Source organism: Phyllostomus discolor, chromosome X (genome assembly GCF_004126475.2).
Source record: "Phyllostomus discolor isolate MPI-MPIP mPhyDis1 chromosome X, mPhyDis1.pri.v3, whole genome shotgun sequence".
In the NCBI taxonomy this organism is placed as follows: Eukaryota; Metazoa; Chordata; class Mammalia; order Chiroptera; family Phyllostomidae; genus Phyllostomus; species Phyllostomus discolor.
In genome coordinates this window covers 6,150,260-6,167,583 of record NC_050198.1, presented here as the reverse complement: position 1 = coordinate 6,167,583, position 17,324 = coordinate 6,150,260, and the positions used below count along the sequence as shown (strand labels likewise).

The window sequence follows — 17,324 nt, the reverse complement described above, 5'->3', positions numbered from 1 at the left end:
GGTCCCTCCTTTGGTGTTCACCTGGTCCATTTTATAACTCCTCATATACCACAGTGTCACATTGTATTATTAACACTTTACTTACTGGCCTGTGAGCTCCTTAGGGTCTGCAACCCTCCATTAACCATCTCTCTAACCACAGTCCTTAGCTCAGTGACTGCCATACAGCAGGTGCCTAAAGGATGTTTATTGGGTAAATGACTGAATTGCCCATCTGGCAAGCATATGAAAACTAGATTATGAGAAGATGCTGTATTAGAGAAGCAGGATAGAGATAAAAGAATCAGATCTGAGATAGGCAATTTTTTCAGTCCTTATTTAAAATCAACAAGTATTAGAATTACAGATCTCAAAAATTACCATGAGCAACTCTAGAAAGTTTTGGGTTTTGTTTTTTATTTTTCACTCTTTCTGTTGGGTATGTCCTGTCTTTCCTCCATTTTCTTAGCCATCCCTTTAACTGTATGAACATAATTCTTCCATATTCATGCCTTATTTCTACCCCAAAAGATCTCCTCCCTCCCAACCTAGACCTTGTCTTTCTGAACTCCTTTTCTTTTCTCTCTGCAAGGGCAGCCACAATGAAAATAAAAAGGGGTGCCACTATACATTTATTTGGGAATGGGGATCATGATGACTGTTTATTATGCATCATTCTGAATCAATTTAGTTTTTCCTGAAAACATAAGCACTTCAAAGGGCAGAAAATATGAATCACAATTGTCACTGAGGATCAAACATTAACCCAGGGTTGTGATGAGGCCAACAAAAGAAATGGTCTAGCAATTCCCCTCCAGGTTATCAATCCCTACCTGGTACACACATACCCCATCAATACACACAAAACCTTTATGGACCTTTCATCCAAGAACTTGCCCCATTATAATTGTCTGGCTGCATCTTTAGTTGTATTCAAGCTATATCTTGGTAACTAAGCTCTCACATACCTGATGAGAACAGTTATGGGATTCATAGAGGAAGTCTTTGGTTACTGAAGTGGTTGAAGACATTCACGAACAAATACCTCCATGGGTGTCATTAGTTACTCAGAGCTCATTTAAAACTCAAGAGCTTGATTGAAACAAGTAGGAATTGGTCCTTTCTTTTGATATTCATTATTACCAAATCTTAAACTTGCACTGTGTGTATCTCTGCCCTTATATTGATTGGGTACTTCTTAATTTAAGTCTTCATTTTCAAAAGAGGAAATTCAGTATTAAGGAATGGTACCATCAGGGCTGACTTCTCTTTTAGGGGCAGTAGGCACAGTGCCTGGAGCCCAAAGTACTTTTAGGGGTCCATGGAAATGTTTTCATTTCTTTTAAAATCAGAAGAAAAAGTGATCTTTTATGTTGAAGAAAATTTTCAATATATAATATTAATATATTCATCTTTACACCAAAGCAATGGAAAAAATGTAATTTTTACCATTTTTGTGAAGGGGTCCACAAAGGTAAAGTGTCCATGAAAGTCATAGTGTGGCCCTGTTTTCTACCATACTATGCTTGTAACACAAGGTTAAAATACAGCCTTTCAATTCCCATACTAATTATAAACTTGCCAGGCTGCTGTCTATGTATTTCTGTTTGACCACCCCAAATTCTGCAAGAGGTTGAGTCATGGTTACTATTCACAGTGCTGAGAAAAGAGGAGGTTTGAACATGCAAAGGACAGCCAGGTTCAGACTGCTCTCTGCTGTGATTAAAGTCATTCTGCTCTGCCATTCTCTCTAAAATATCTTCATCCTGTTTTGATGAGCAGAAAAAAATCTTTACACTTTTAGGGATTAATGAAACCAATGTAGTAGCTTCCTTCACACTCAAAACATTTATAGTATTTAGGTGTTTTATTTTGCTTTAAAATGATCAACAGTGCTGCTGATACCAGTTATATATACACGGGTTAGTAACCATGTATTCATCATCTCTGTAACTCCAGTTCTTAGGCCACTGTCTGGCAAACACTAGGTGCTTAATAAATGTTAGATTAATCACCTCTCAAGCAATTATGTGGAAATGAAATGAAATTATGTCCTTGGACTATTTTTGTCTTTAATCATTTCACACCTATCAGAATTGGCATTTTAGAAGGTGATTGCTGGGCCCTCCCCACCTCTCCCACCTCCATCAGCCTGTCACTTCCTCCTGGGCTCTGTTCTCTCTCCTCTCCATCCTGGGGTCTGGAATGGTCCCTAGCCTGCCCGGGAGGTGGCAGGGTCTCCGCTCCGCTAGCCCTCCGAGGCGTCCTACCACCGACCCCCACACTACGCTGTGGGTGCCCCTTTCTGCGGCTAGCCTTCGCCACCCACTGCCACGCCCTCCCCGTGGGCGAGATCACCTGTCCCTCCTCCGCTGCCGCCTCCTCGGGTACCCTTTCGCCTCCCTCTTGATCCCCCTCCTCTGCCACCTCCCCCAAGCCCTCCCCTTCCCCGCCTCCTCCCACCCCTTGGTGTATATAGTAAAGCCCCGGCGCCGCACGCAGTCACACACTCGCCCCGACAGAGGCGCACACACGCTCACGCACAACCGGCAGTGGCGGCGGCGACAGCAGCTCGGTGACAGCGGCAACGGCGGCTCCCACCGCAGCACACCCCGCTTCAGGAGGTCTGCGGCGAGGCCAAGCCTGAGAGTTCCCGTACCCACGACCACCCCCGCGGCTTCCTGGAGGCGGCGGCTGCAATCGCGAGGTAGCGGGCGCGGCGCCCCCCTGCGGGCCGGGGTCCCCCCACCCGCCCTCCGGGTGCCGACCTGCCACGGGACGCAGGGGGCGCGCCGGGCTGGGAGTGCCTAGCGGGGCTCGGAGCCCGGGGAGGGGCCTGCCCCCGGGGGCAGGACGGCGCCCTGAAGCCTGGGCCAGGGGGAAGGGCCGGACGGGGGCGGGGACGCTGGCGGAGGCCGCTACCGGTGCGGCGTCTTCGGGCCCCGCTCTCGCTCCCGCTCCTGGCGCCGTGCACTTGCCGGGGGAGCCGGGGACGGCCCAGGAGGCGGCGCCGGCCAGCAGGGCGGGGGCCCCGAAGTGGGTTTCGGGCCGCCACCGGCGCTGGCACCGGGCGCAGAGGGCGGCGCGCGGCGGACTCCGCGCCTGGGCACCGCACGGGGCCGCTTCTGGCTCTGTCGCTCTGCCCCGGCCGGGAAAACCCGGCGCCTTCCAGGCCCTTCGAAAGATGGATTCTGTTGACGTATCTGGAGGCCCTGGCGAGCCGGGTGGAAAGTTGGGTTTTGCCAGATCGCGCTGGGTTCGCCTTTGTGACGCTTGGCCAGCCCCGCATCCTCCCGGAGCCGGGTGAGTGTGCGTCGGCGCCCCGAGAGCCCTCTTGCCCCTCAATGCCCGCACTCCGGCTGGCCGCACGGGCTCAGGCTTTCTGCCATGTTAGGCACCGAGCTGTGTTCTCGCTGCATTTTTGCGTGCGTTTCCGTGGTGCCTTTTGCTGCGGAGGGAGTTATTGCTTCTCGCCCTGTTGGGTTTTTCGGGGTTGGGGTTGTGCTCTGTGTGTTTGCTTGTTTGCCGTTTAAAGCCCGACTATTGTTCCGGATAAGCTCCGCCTGGGTGGGGAAATGGCATCCCACCACAGTTGCCGGCGAGGGGTAGAAATGTTGCCAAACAGCTGCTGCTTTGTGTTTTCCTATCAGAAGTCCCTGGAGTAGATTTGGGGTACGACGGATGGATGGAGAGAGGGATGGGGCACGGAGGAAGAAGGTGGCTTTGGAGGAACGAATTGTCACCCACCCCGTGGCATGCAGTCAGCTTCCTTTTCTGCCTGCCAAACTTTTATGAATATTCCTTTTGTGGCATGGGGAAGCTTAATGAATTCAGCCCAGTTTTCCAGGGAAAAGCAACTCAGCTTTAACAATGGTTTGAGAACTTAATCAATGAGAAAGGCGGGGTGGGGGGACGGGGAGGTACTGACACCATATCGAGGATGTGGCTGCTTCTTGCAGAGTCAGGTGGGGGAGAGGTGGGCAGGGCAGGGCGCAGCGCGGGGGTCCCTGTTCCGGGAACTGTCCATAGCTCCTACCTGTGCCCGCAGGAGCCACCCTTCATCGTTCCCCCAATTCACCGTCTTCCAAACTCGGCGACGGGGCGGTTTGCGGCGGTGCGCGGGCTGGCCTGCCTCATCTGGCATTTTTAAAGATGTGTAAATATTTTGCTGAGGATAAGTGACATCAACAGAATGATATTCCGCAGAGCCCGGGTGTGCAGCGATGATAAATAGATACGGCCAAAGTTTTGATAACCGCGGATTCTCATGGTTCGTTCTGTTTCATCTGGGTCTTTGTTTTTGTTGGTTTAGCATTCTCTCTCATCCTCTGGTGTGATCCCTTTATTTAGCTGATTCTTGGAAGCTTCTCTTTAGAACAGAGAGAAAAGCAGCCAGCAGGGAGACGATTCTTAGCATTGCATGCACAGGGCAGGGTTTGCTGTGCTTTGCTGAGGGAATCTTTCCCACCGTTTTCTGGATGCCTGTCTTTCTCCCTTTAAGTCATCAGAATCGTATGTTGATTGACCAAGATGAGACTTCTGATAACTTTGAAAATGCGTGCTGCTTTGCCTTTGTTACAGAAGAGGGGTGGCAATGTGGGAGGAATACAGTGGGGAGGCTAGTGGGTGGGAGCCTGCTCACTAGAGCAGCATTATGCCCCCACCCGATTTTGTCCTTAGCCTTTCTTCTCAAAGGGTAATGTAGTGAGTTGTGCCACCTTTAAAAACTGGGGGTTGGCTCGAATGCACAGATTCATAAGCCCGTTGTCATCCCAATTCTGCCCCTTAGAAGCCCAAAGAAGCCACCCACCCACAACCAAACCTACACCCACCTTACCACACCCCCCCAACACAATATCCTGCGAATAATCACTTGTGTCTTACCCTGACAGATGCCCACTAGAGGCATCCACAAGGCAGTCAGGGCACTGTGAATCAAATCAGACTGGAACTTAGGGTACTGGCTGCTTTGATACCAGCACCAATCAGGCATCCAGGGAGGGTCCTTAAAATGCAAAGAAGCCCCAGACCTCCAGCAAGCAGACTCCGCCAGGGATTAAAAGCCAAAACAGCTTTCTAGGTGATACCGGTTGCCACCGTGAGAAGTTGCTTGGTGGGCAGTTGGGTCAGAGTTGTAAAATAAAAAATCTTGTAGTCAGAAAACAAAGCCTCTGAGACAGGGCCTCGGAGAGACAAGAAACAAAAAGAAAAGGGTGGGAAGTGTGTGACCAGGTGTTGATGCGAGTGCTATAGCACCTGGAGACAGATACAGCCCTAGTTACAGTGGTCTCCCCCAATCCACTGGACCCCAGAACTGAGGTATTCTGAATGTGGAGGTACTCACATATAGTGTGCTGTGAATCTCCAGTCAGAAAATACCAAGTTTCTGTTCTCTGGCTCCTTCCTTAACCTTAGATTTGGGGGAGAAGGGTAGTGGAGGGGAATAAATTGGGAAAGGAATTGACATGTGTTGTTGCCCTGTCTGCCAAGCACTTCACATGTGGGAATCTATGACATGACAGAAACATTATTTTACAGATAAGGAATAGGAGATTCAGAGAAATTTCTAGCTGCATGTCTGATTCCAGGCGTTAGTGGTTATGATTTAAAGGAGCAACATGTCCCTCTACGTCTCTCCCAAGTCTCTTATTTATTTCCCCCAAAGGCCAGAGTCCTCAGATCCTACGCGTTCACAGAATATGGTACCTAAGGATGAGGGGAGACTACCAGTGATGCAGCCCAGTCACCCAGGGATTATGTGTCAAGTAGATAGACCCCAAATAGTCCCTAACTATTTCAGGTGGAAAGACTATGCCTTTACATCTTGGAATACCCAATACTCTGTTGTTGCTTAATAAATGAGAGTTGAGTGACTAAATGGTGGAGCTGTTGGAGTGAATGGTATTGGGGAGGGAGCTGTAAGTCATTGTCAAGGGAGGCCCAGCAGGGAGAAATCTAGAGCTATGAATGTTTGGTTGGGGACTCAGAGTCCCTCGTGTCATGCTCCAGTTGTAGCCTCGAGTAGTTCTAAGCTGACAAACCCACATGAGACGGGCAATAGCATTCCCACCTTGTGGATGAGGAAACTGAGGTTGAGGTTAAGTAATTATCCAAGGCCCATTGTGGGACCAAAGGGTGGGTAGATATTTCTGACTCTTAACTGTCTCAGATAAATAAGCTCTAAATAAAAATGAGCTGGGATCTTGCTATGCAAATGCATTGTCAAAGCTAGTCCCTTAGGCCCATTCCAACCAGATTTCAACCTTAACCCCTAGAAATTCTGGAGCCATTGGAAGAGCAAGGATTTGAATCCATATATGAGGTGCTTTTTACTCTGCTGCCTCCTTTATCAGAATTTGAGGGCACCCTCAGAGAAGGAGGCTCTCGAGGGGAGAGGGAGATGGCTAATTGCACCCTGCCCTGCACAAAAAAGCCTGTGTGGGATTTTGAAGTAACCTTGACTTAGGGACCAGAGTGACATCCTTACTGTAGAGTTGGCAGCTCTTGTCTTTGGAGAATGCCTCACATTATCACTCCTCTTTTCCATCTAATTGTTTGCCCAGATGCCCATCATCTTATTCTTTCCAGGCTCAGGGCATTTCCTTCACGGCTCACAATTTTTGATGAGCCCCTTGATTCTACTGCTCTCTTGTGTTCTTATAGCCACTGATGAGGAGGCGATTTTGGTGTCCATGTTAGTGCTTCTGCACTTCTCCCATGACCCTCCTTCTCTCGCCAGCCAAGAACACACACATGCATGCTCAGGCACAGATGCACATAATTTGATCATGTTTCTGTATTTGCTTCACCAAATTAGATTGCAAACCCAGAATTGTTATTGAAAGAACGTACTTGACTGTGGTGATTTTTCTGTCCCATCCCCTGCCTTAAACAGATCAGAAGAGCTAAGATGGAGGCAGCTCAACCAGCTTCAGTAATGACTATACTCACTATGCAAGCATGGGACCTGGGCCTTTCTGAAAGCTCATTTTATTCTCCACTTAGTGGTCGGGCTAGAGGCTCCTAGAACATCACAATCCTCACAGTTCCCATTTCTGCTATAATTCTTAGCTCCAATAATTCCACAGTCCATTCTGATGTCACCTGTCACTCTTATTATCACAGATGGTTTGGTCTTTTAGCACAGCACTATCTAATTAAACTTTCTATGATGATGGAATGTTCTCTGTCTGCTGTTCCCTACAATAGCCACTAGTCACACATGCCTATTGAGCAGTTGAAAGGTGGTTAGTCCAAAGTAGGATGAGGTATAAGGATAATATATGCGTGGAATTTCTATGATTTAGTACAACAAAGTGATGCCGAATACCTCATTGATAGTTTCTATAACAATTGCATGGTGAAATGATAATACTTTGAATATATTGTTTTTAAAATATTTTATTTATTTTTAGAGAGAAGGGAAAACAGGGAGAAGCAGAGGGAGAGAAACACCAATATGCCGTTGCCTCTCGCATGCCTCTTACTGAGAACCTGGCCTGCAACCCAGGCCTGTGCCCTGATGGGAATGGAACCAGCAACCCTTTGGTTTGCAGGCCGGTGCTCAATCCACTGAACCACACCAGCCAGGGCTAAATATAATGTTTACATAAACCACAATATTAAATTTAATGTCACCTGTTTCTTTTAATCTTTTTTAATATGCTCGCTAGAAAATTTAAAATTACATTTGTATTTCTACTACTTAGCACTGCTCCAGAGTAAACTACCAACCTGTGCCTTCAACCTCACAGCACCTCCAGATGTTTGGGGGGTGCATAAATTCATTCCATCTCCATGGCAGATGTGAGACATGGGGCTGATGCAGTAGCCACAACAGGCTGTCATCAGGCAACTTAGATTTTTGATGGCTAAGGTGCCATTTTGGGACTTCCCCATCAAGCCTACCAATGAGCATGTTTGCTCAGTCAAGTTCAGTTAAAAATGTGGGCTCCTGAAACTTAATGGAGACCAGAGAGCAAGGTGGGGGTGGGGATAGGGCTGGCTTGGAACAAAGTGACCCCTTTTCTTCCTCCAGGCCCATGTTCTTGTCCATTGATGAGTTGCCTCCTGCCTGAGCGACTCATTTCCCTGATACCTGATCAAGTAATGTCCTTCCAAGAGATTTGTGCTTGGAGAATACTGTCCCAAGTAGACACTTTAATACTGAGAGTGGGTTATTCTGGGCTGGGGCTAACCTTAAAGAAGAGAAAGGAAAAAAAGGACACGTAGTCATCTGACAGCTTAATGAAAGCAAGAGCAAGGAGATAAATACAGTTTCTGTGAGAGAGAAATCAAGGAAGCCCAATTTCACACATTGTGGTGCTGAAGATGAGGAAACCTGCCCAAGGAACAGTTCAGGGGGTGTGGCAGTGGCACTGTGGGTCTTCCTGGGCCCTTCCCTGGTACTGGGCATGGCCCAAGTAGAGAAAAAGAGCTGGAATAATGAATTCAGGGCTGTGGTGATTTATAGGTTAGGTGCCTGTGTCTCTGGCTCCTAAGGGGGCTGCTCCCACAGGGGGACCCTTGGCTGACCTCCTTGAGCTCCTCGGAAGGACATGGTTTTGTTTCCCATGGCAAAAGCAGACTGTTTACTGGAGCACAGGAAGAATCTGACATTCTGGCGAAAAATAATTCATTAACAGCCAGGGTATTACCAGTCCCCTGGAAAAGCTCCTCCAGCTGCACTGTAGCAACTGTTCCTTTTCAGAAGCAGAATCAGGCCTTGCTGGCAGCCAAGACTGGGTGTGTTGGGCAATTTGTTGTTGTTGTTATTTTTGCCTTTGTGTGTATGACAACTTTGGCTGTATAATTCGGAGAAAGGAATGGTGGCCTGGAAGAGTCAAAATGGTATAGTGTTAGCCATTCTTTCCTTAGCCTGGGAGCTCTAGGCTGACTCCAGGTATATACATTTTTCTTCACCAAAGCCCATCCTCATGCTGGGGACACGGTAGAGCCACACAGAATGTTCTAGAACCAAAGAAATTTTACAGAATTTCAACACCTGCTCTTAAGACTGTGTGCAAACAACTGGCTGAAGGACTCCCCTCCCCCCCAGACAGACACCTCCCCTACAGGCACTCACACCCTCAAACACACACACATGTACACACACCAGGCAGAAAGTCTTGTGTAGCTGTGTGGAATTCTTTGCTTACTATTAATTGGCACAGTGGGGCCAAAGTATGTGATTCATCATCCCAGTTTTGAGGGCATTTGGAAAGCCAGGCAGGCATAACCAAGAGAATGGGCTGCATGTTTTGCTCACTAAAGACTGATCGAATCTACAGTAAATAAAATGGAATGGTTCAGGAAGCCTTTTATGCTCTGGAAAAATTTGCTTTTAAAAAAGGTTTTTGTCTGCTTGTTTATGTTTTAATGCTTCTTGCTCAGGAAAGTGTACCCAGCTAGCAAGAAATGGGAAAGAATGGCATTTCCTTGTTTTAGTTTTTTTTTTTTTAACTGTAATTGCAGGTTAAGTAAGATACAATGTATTGATTTTGGTTTTGTATGGAACATAAGTAGATACTCATTTTATTTTGTGAGATATTAATTTCCATCCATTTAAGCTGATGAAATATGCATTTAAAATGTATGCTACCTACCCCCACCTTGGTCACAGTGTTTCTTGAATGTTCCTAGATTCAGATTGAGACCCTGTTTCATTTATTCTGAAAGAAGTAAATATGTTCTTAGTTGACATATATGTAAGCCAACCTTAGATTTCAAAGACAATTGGATCCTCTGCCTTTGATAACTGCCAAGAATGTTAAAGGCCAAGCATACTTTCCTTTATCTAGAGTACATTTTTTTCTATTTTTTCCTGTGCATTCATTGTAAGATGTTTAGCAGCATCCTTGGCCTGTACCCACTGGATGCCAGTAGCGTTACCCCTCCACCCTAGCTATGACAACCAGAAATGTCTCCAGACCTTGCCAAATGTCCCTTCTGGGACAAAATTACCCCTTATTGAGAACCACTGGTCTAGACCAAGATTTAATAAATAAGTTGTGGTTTTTTTGAAAATTCAATTTAAAATAATAAAAGACACAACTTCTCCCTCTGACTTTTATATATACAATTCATGGGGGTTATTAATTAACATTTGGAAGTGGGTTATGTGCCTGAGTTAATTCTAAGGTTGGTGGAAGGGTCGTTAAGATTGTATGAACAGACTCTTTTTTTAAAGGCAGGCATTGAATAAGTAATAGGTAATTGCGGGGGGGTATTGTAATAACGAATGGCTTCTCTGGTTTTTCATAAAGAGAACAGGTTTATTCCTCCCTAATTTCTTTTTAATATGTACTTTATCCCAGGCATGCTTTCAGAGCCATTAGGTATCTTCCTCCACCTCTGTTGTCTCTCCACTATCATTTCTTCTGTAGCTTCTTAAACTTGAGCCAATTAATCTAGCCCCTTAATGAACTTGAGAGCACTCTGCTCATAACACTGGAATAAACTAATTCCAGAATCTGGGAGCCCACTACCCACCACTAATTTCAGTACTGTTGAGAAAGAAAGTCAATAGTGGCTAAATGGAGTAGTTTTCAAAATGACTGGAAATTCAAATTCAGGTGGTCTCTACCACCCCTCCTGATTTTTACCCCTCTTACACACATTCATTTTCTTGCAGCAGTTCTCCTTGGGAGAGATAATGTCAGCAGCACCTCAAACTATAATACCTGCAGTCTGCAGCAACACATGAAATGCTGCCATCAAGACATGCTCCCAAACCATCTTCTTTCTGATGGTCCCTGGAAAAGCGGAAAAGGAGGGGCCTGCATTCACTGGGAAGGTGTCATGGGGTGAACCCTACCCTGCCCATGCATGGAAATGAGATATGGATGCTTAGGGGACAGAGGGAGAGGCAGAGAGGTAGATCACTCATTACACAGGGCAGTGTCCTGGGGTCAACCCTGCCCTTCCAGTCTTTGGAGTGGGATGGGCTGTTTAGGTGTGCTTGAGTGTATGGGCAGATATTCAGTGCACACAACAGTTGGGGACACTTCATTTTGTAGCTTTCCAAGGTAGGCGGGCCTTTTCCCCAAAGAGTGACTTGAAGGAGTTTGGAGTGTCATGTGTAGAAAAATTCCTTTGCAAGCTTTGCAGTGAGGAAAGATGGAAAGGTGAATGTGTAGGGGTTTGCCAAGCCTTCATTGGCAAGCACTAGCCTCATTTGAAGAGTAATTTGACCCTTTCTTGTCATCGGGAAGAAGAGGCAATGAGCTGGCAGACATCCACAGTGAGCTGGGTCCAGTCAGATAAATAATTGATTTGCTGCATGTGACACTTGGTCATTCTAAGTTGCCAGCCCTTTGCAGGCCAGGATTTGGGTGGTGTTTGCAACACTGGGAAAGAAAACAGGACCATAAATCTGGCCTTTGGAGGCCAGTTTCATGGTGCAGAGGCCACTGGGGCCACTTCTGTGTGCTCCAGAAACAAACAGACAGGTCCTCATGGTATGTTGTTCCTCAAAATAATGGCAGTGGAAATGGCTGTGAAAAACATTTAGACCCTTGTCATAAAAAGGCAGTCTTCCTGCTATAGGGAAAAGCTAAATAAACTGTATTGCAGCTGTATTAAGTAGAAACAGATTTGAAAATTGGGTGTTTTTTTTTTCCCTAAGACACTTATTTATAGCAGGTTGGGCAAAGGCTGCCACTATCTTTTGCGACTCCGGAAGTGTTTTCCAGATGGTCCTTGCTGTTTTTCTCTTTATTAAGCTTAGCTGAACTTGGCCTCACTTGGAAAGGTTCATAGAAACGGGTGCTGTTTTTTTCAGACTACAGTGGCCATTGATTGGCTAACAAATCAATGAATGGGAATAGACTGAGCCTGTGCTGATGAATTTCCTTTCACATGTTAGAAATAAGAAAAATGTCAAGGAGAGCTCAAAATAAGGGCGCTCTTTCTCCAACCATATATATCAAAGCTTTGAAAATCATACGGGGCCACATTTTCTATTCATTTACATTTTAAAAACATAATGTCCTCCTCTTTGCTAAAACTCTACAATGTTACTGTTCCCTTTCCAACATCTAAACAATGTCCAGATACATTTCAGATTGAGCAATTAGCTCTGGCTGCAATTTCCTTTTATGAAAAAAAATCACTAACCCACTAGACTAAATATGAAATTATTGAACGTGAATATATCAATATGAGACCATTTGTTCTAGGATCCTTTGTGACGTATCACTTGCATTTTAAGAAGACTAGTACAGACTGATTGTGCCCTGCCTTTCCATGTTAGACCCATCCCTCAATCCAGAAACCTCAGCTTTGTTTTTGTTCTTAGGAGCTGGCAGTTGGATTTGGGGTCACCAGTGCTGATTCTGACAGCCTAAACCACACAGTGAACTGTTTTGGAATTGTCACATAAACCAGTGGTCCCCACAGACCAGGCTTGCAGACCACTGCCTGCATGGGACAAAATTTCTATCTATTCACAGTGAAGTGGAAGACAAGTGAAAATGTAGTGAGTTTCTTTAAGCTAAACATTTTCCACTTTACAGAACTGCTTTTTATTCTAAAATGGGCTTTCCTAATTTTCTTAGTGTTAGAGCCTCTCTTCTGAAGGATTGAGATAGTATATGGCATTTGTAGTTTTACCTCTTTTTTGGACAAAGTCAGAAAATGGAGGCTCCAACAGAGCCTCCATTTAAAAAAAATGTTACTCATCTAGAACATTAGACAATCTGGGGTTCACCTGGAAGGCCTGAGTGGATCAGGAGGGGGAGCCTTTGTTATGATTCCTAAGCCAGAAATACCAACATGAGAGTTCTTGCTCCAAGTCCCTTACCCGACTCTTCTGACCCATCACCCACAGAGCTGGCTTTGTCTAAAGCCCATATGAAGAATGGAATTGCTCCAGCAGAGGACATTGAAGGGGAAAGCTGACCTCTTGGATGTGTCTGAAAATGCAGCCTCAGTGCTGGGAGCCTGGACCCTTTATCCCTGGCTCCTATTGTCAACTCTGCTGACAGTTCACATAGACTTGACCCGCCTTCCTCCTGTGCTCATCTCCACCCACTGCCACCATTAACATAGGCCTCAGCACAGCTCACCTGGGTATTGCCCAAGTCTTCTTACTGCTCCATCTAACTCTTGTCCTTGATGCCCCGATTGCTATTTCTCTCAGTAAAGCAGCTGCCCTAGCTCAAGAACATTCAATGACTCCCTATTTCCTAATTAGAATGAAACACTGCACATGAAGCCGTCTTCCCTTTCTCCCCCTTATGACTGGTCACTTGTGTTCATTCTAATTAGGAGGATGTCTCCTCCTAATTATTCTAATAGGGAGGATGTTTCCATATACAATTGCCCTGGGCTAAATTTTGTTTTCTTATATGGGGGAAGGTTTGCAAAGTTATAACATCTCTTGGGGATATTTCTAGATAAAGAACACTGAAGAGTTGAGCCTAATGTAATGGGCCATCCCAGTGATTATGACAGTTGTGTTAAAAAAAAAAAGGAATCACTTCCCCCGTCTGCCGTAATACTCTGACTTCAAGAATTGCAGTCTTATTACAAGTGTTTTACATTCTGCTTCTGGATTAGGATGCTACCTTTCTGGCCTGCTAGCAAATGGGTATTGCTTTGGGATAGCACTGTTGGCTTGTCCTGTTGAAAATAAAACCACTTACATAAGCTCTGGAAATTTGTAATTGAGATGTAGTAGAAGGAGTCCATCCTAGCCAATGTAGACTGTCGATTTCATTAGAAAATGTCTCCAATGGTTGTTCATAAAATCATAATGGCAGTAATATTACCTATCATTTATCGAACCCCTGCTATAGGCTGGAGAGTGGTACCCAGTAGTTACATTTATTGTTTTTTATTTACAGCTCTATAACAATCATATGAGATAAGTGTGTATTATGAGATTCCGTTCATAAAGGAGGAATCAGGCTCAGAGAGAGTTAGTAACTTACACAAGGTCACATAGCTCATAGAAGGTGGAACAGGGATTCTAAACAGCCTGGTTCAATAGAACTCTGTGCAAATATAGAAATGTCTTACTCTGTCCAATATGGTAGCTACTAGCTATAAGCCTCTAATGAGCCCTAGAAATGTGACTAGTGTGAATGAGGTTGACTTTTAAATTTTATTTTTAATTAATTTTATTAAAATTATTTTTCTTAATCATTTAAGTGTACAGTTCAGTGGTATTAAGTACATTCACATTGTTGTGCAACCATCACCATTTATCTCTGAAACTCTTTTTATCTTGCAAACTGAATCTCTGTGCCCATTGAACAATAACCTTGTCACTCTCCGCCCAGTCCCTGGCAGCCACCCTTGTACTTAAATTTTCTTTCTTTTTAAAAATTTCCCTGTTCCCCCCACATCCCAGCCCCTGGTAATCTCCATTCTACTCTTGGTTACTATAAGTGTGGCTTTTTAAAAATTCCACATTAAAGTGGGATTATACAATATTTGTCTTTGTAGTTTCAATTTTGAATGTACATTGCCACATGTGACTGGTGGCTACCATATTGGACAGTGCATCTCTAGAACACACTTGTTTCCCTGTGTTATTCTGCTTCTCTGCTCCCAGCTTTACATACACCTCCCCTTCAATGCCCATCAGCTTGGCATCTCTCTTCTTCCCTCCTAGCCCAACACAACTCCTCCTTTTCTCAGGGGCCTGTAGACAGGGTGGTTCTCAAGCTTTTAGTGTGCATTAGTATCACCTGGAGGGCTTGTTAAAATACAGATTCCTGGGACCCACCCCCAGGGCAGGTCTAGAGTGGCACCCAAGAATTGACATTTCTAACAAGTTCCCACGTGGTATTCATGTTGTTGGTGCTAGGACCTTCAATTAACCATTAATCTCCCTGGGTTTAAGGACTTATTCCTGCATCTTCAAGTAGTGTGGCCTGGGGTTCTCTGTTATCTCCTGGTACACAGAGAGCAGTGATCACTAGCTTATATCAGCTGAAAGAAGCTTCCTTCCTGGGTACCTGGATAGTTCCACATTTATTTGGCTCACAGTTAGGTTTGGTCACTCCCTTGGCAATTGTTCTGGAATGCATTTAAAGTTGGGGTGCCTTGAGAAGGGATGGAGATACAGGCAGGGTGAAGAAAGAGGCACAATCTCTAGGAATTGTCTGACCACCCTGGTGAAGTACCGCAGACCCAGACAGAGAGGCCCATTTGTTGTCTGATCTGCTGTTTTCTGCAATGATTAAATGGTGGCAGAAAAGTTAATTAAGAAAGAATAAAAGGCAAAGCACCTGAGGCAGACATATAAGGAAGCTGTGTTCCCTACCCCCTACCCCTGTGTCTTCAACATAATTAAAGTCTTTGTTCTTTTGTAGAACACAGGATAGATGCCCTGGGCCAGAATTGGAGGCAAAGGGGTAGAGTGGCAAGGAGACCTGGAGAGGTATTTGGAAAGGGAACTGTTATGTTGGCTACCTTGACTTTTGATCTAGCTTTCATTCATCAGTGCTGAGAATGTTGTTTATTCTTTTCTTTTAATGGCGGTGTAAAGAAGTAGCTGAGGTTACTCATGAAAGCAGCAATAAGGTAGCTTTTCTTATGAATATTTCTAAATTAAAAGAGTAGTGTGGAATCATTTTTCCTAACTGCACAAACCTGTGTTTTCTTCCATAGAACCTGTGCCTTTTTGTTGTCTTTCTCTGGCTGTTTCTCCCTTTTTGTTTTGTTTTGTTTGTTTGTTTGTTTGTTTTGAGAGCGGGAATCATATTTCCTTTTTTAAATGGTTTGTTCTAAAATCAGCATTTATTCTCCTGAGCCAGGCAGCTCTTCCTAAAGTTCATTTTGAGCACCATATATAATAACCCAGACCTCCTTAGCTCCTGGCAGTATGCTCTGTAGCACTTAGATACTGATAGTATAACATGTTTAATAAAAAGTACAAACACACATTTTTCTCAGTTTCTCTGTTTCCAAAAGCAAATCTTCAAAGGCATGAACTCAAGTCCTCATTCTTGTTTTTACATAGGTTCCACCCCCATTAATCAATGATTAAATGTCACATTCTTGTGTTTTGTGTATTTCCATCTTTCCACTTAGCTCTGTGCCCTCCACCCACGACAGAGCTCAATAAATCTGAGCACACCGGTGGGACCCCACCCCTGTCCCTCTCATTTCTGTCACCACCACTCATCAGGGGATGAGACCCATCTTCCCCTAATCAACCAGATCCACTTTCAATTCCATTCAGATATTTAGACACAAAGCTCTTCATCTCCCATCCATGTGGGACACCTCAAATCTGTTGCTTGCCCCCTCTCTCTGTAATTTTCAGTGTCAAATGCCTGACCCTTTTTACCACTTCTGTGCACGGGTGAAGCACTCCAAGTTCTCCAAATTCGCGATAGAGCTGAAGCACCTGGCCAGGAATTTAACATATGTGCTCTCACTTAAACCCACAGTAATGTTTAGAAACAGCTATTAAGCCTTGATAAAGAACTTGGACTTTATCCTGAAACCAGCGACATTATCTACCTTATGTGTTTGTTTTTTCCCCTAAGGGAGAATGAGCTGGGGCAGGAGTGAAGGAAGACCAAAACAGGCTTTGTTGCAGTAGTCCAGGGAGAGCAATGAATTTGAACTGAAGCAGCATAGTGGATGGGGAGTCGAGTGGTTGGATTCTAGAAGTATTTAGGAGACTGACTCTGTAGGACTTGGTAATGAGGGAGAGATGGAATACTTGGGCCCCACCTTCCCTTTATAGCTAAGGTTGAGGCAGCCCAGAATTAGATGAGTGATTAGAAAATCTTGGCACTGGCCCATATAATCATCTGAGACCCAATTTCAGAAAGGAGTGTGATGAAAACAATGAATGGGCCAGAAAAAAAGGGGGAGGGAGAAAACCTGAGTGATATAGTTAACAGCCAGGAGCATCTTCAGTCAGCAGCTTTAAATACATTTTCCAAATTCATATACTTTAAATAGGTCTGAATTTGTAAGCAGCAGAAGGCATGGGGTAATCCTGGTGCTTCCGGCCTTGACTGGCCCAGCTAGAGGAGAGGGATTTGGCTGTTGACCTGCCACTGGGGTGACCAACTGTTCTGGTGTGGCTGGGATTGAGGGTACAGGGTCCTGAGACAAGGGACATTCAGTTTTAAAACCCTGGAAGTCCTGGGCAAACAGAGGAGATGGTCACCCCATGTGCCAGGGCAGGTGTTGCAACATGCACAAGTGGGCTGGTTAGGGTCAGGGCAATGGAGACTCCAGTTCAGCCTGGGAACTCAGTACAGTGATGCTACCACAGAGCAGAAGGGGAGCTTGGGAATGGAAAAAACAAGAACATATTCCAGGCCCTTTCAGATAGCTTTTCTGGGTCTGATGACATGCTTTTCTTAAAATAA

General features: G+C 45.1%; 1 protein-coding gene across 3 annotated transcripts in view; it reads left to right on the top strand.

The window, feature by feature from the left end:
- The first annotated feature begins 2,472 nt into the window (after positions 1 to 2,472).
- Positions 2,473 to 17,324, top strand: part of RAI2 (retinoic acid induced 2) — a 62,686-nt gene continuing 47,834 nt past the window's right edge. For 2 of the 3 annotated variants that reach the window (XM_028523243.2, XM_028523241.2), the window contains exon 1: positions 3,155 to 3,282. The gene's annotated coding sequence lies outside the window, so the exon portion shown is untranslated. Of the gene's footprint in view, positions 2,687 to 3,154; positions 3,283 to 17,324 lie in introns of those variants that run through there. The other variant, XM_028523242.2, reaches the window with a different exon arrangement.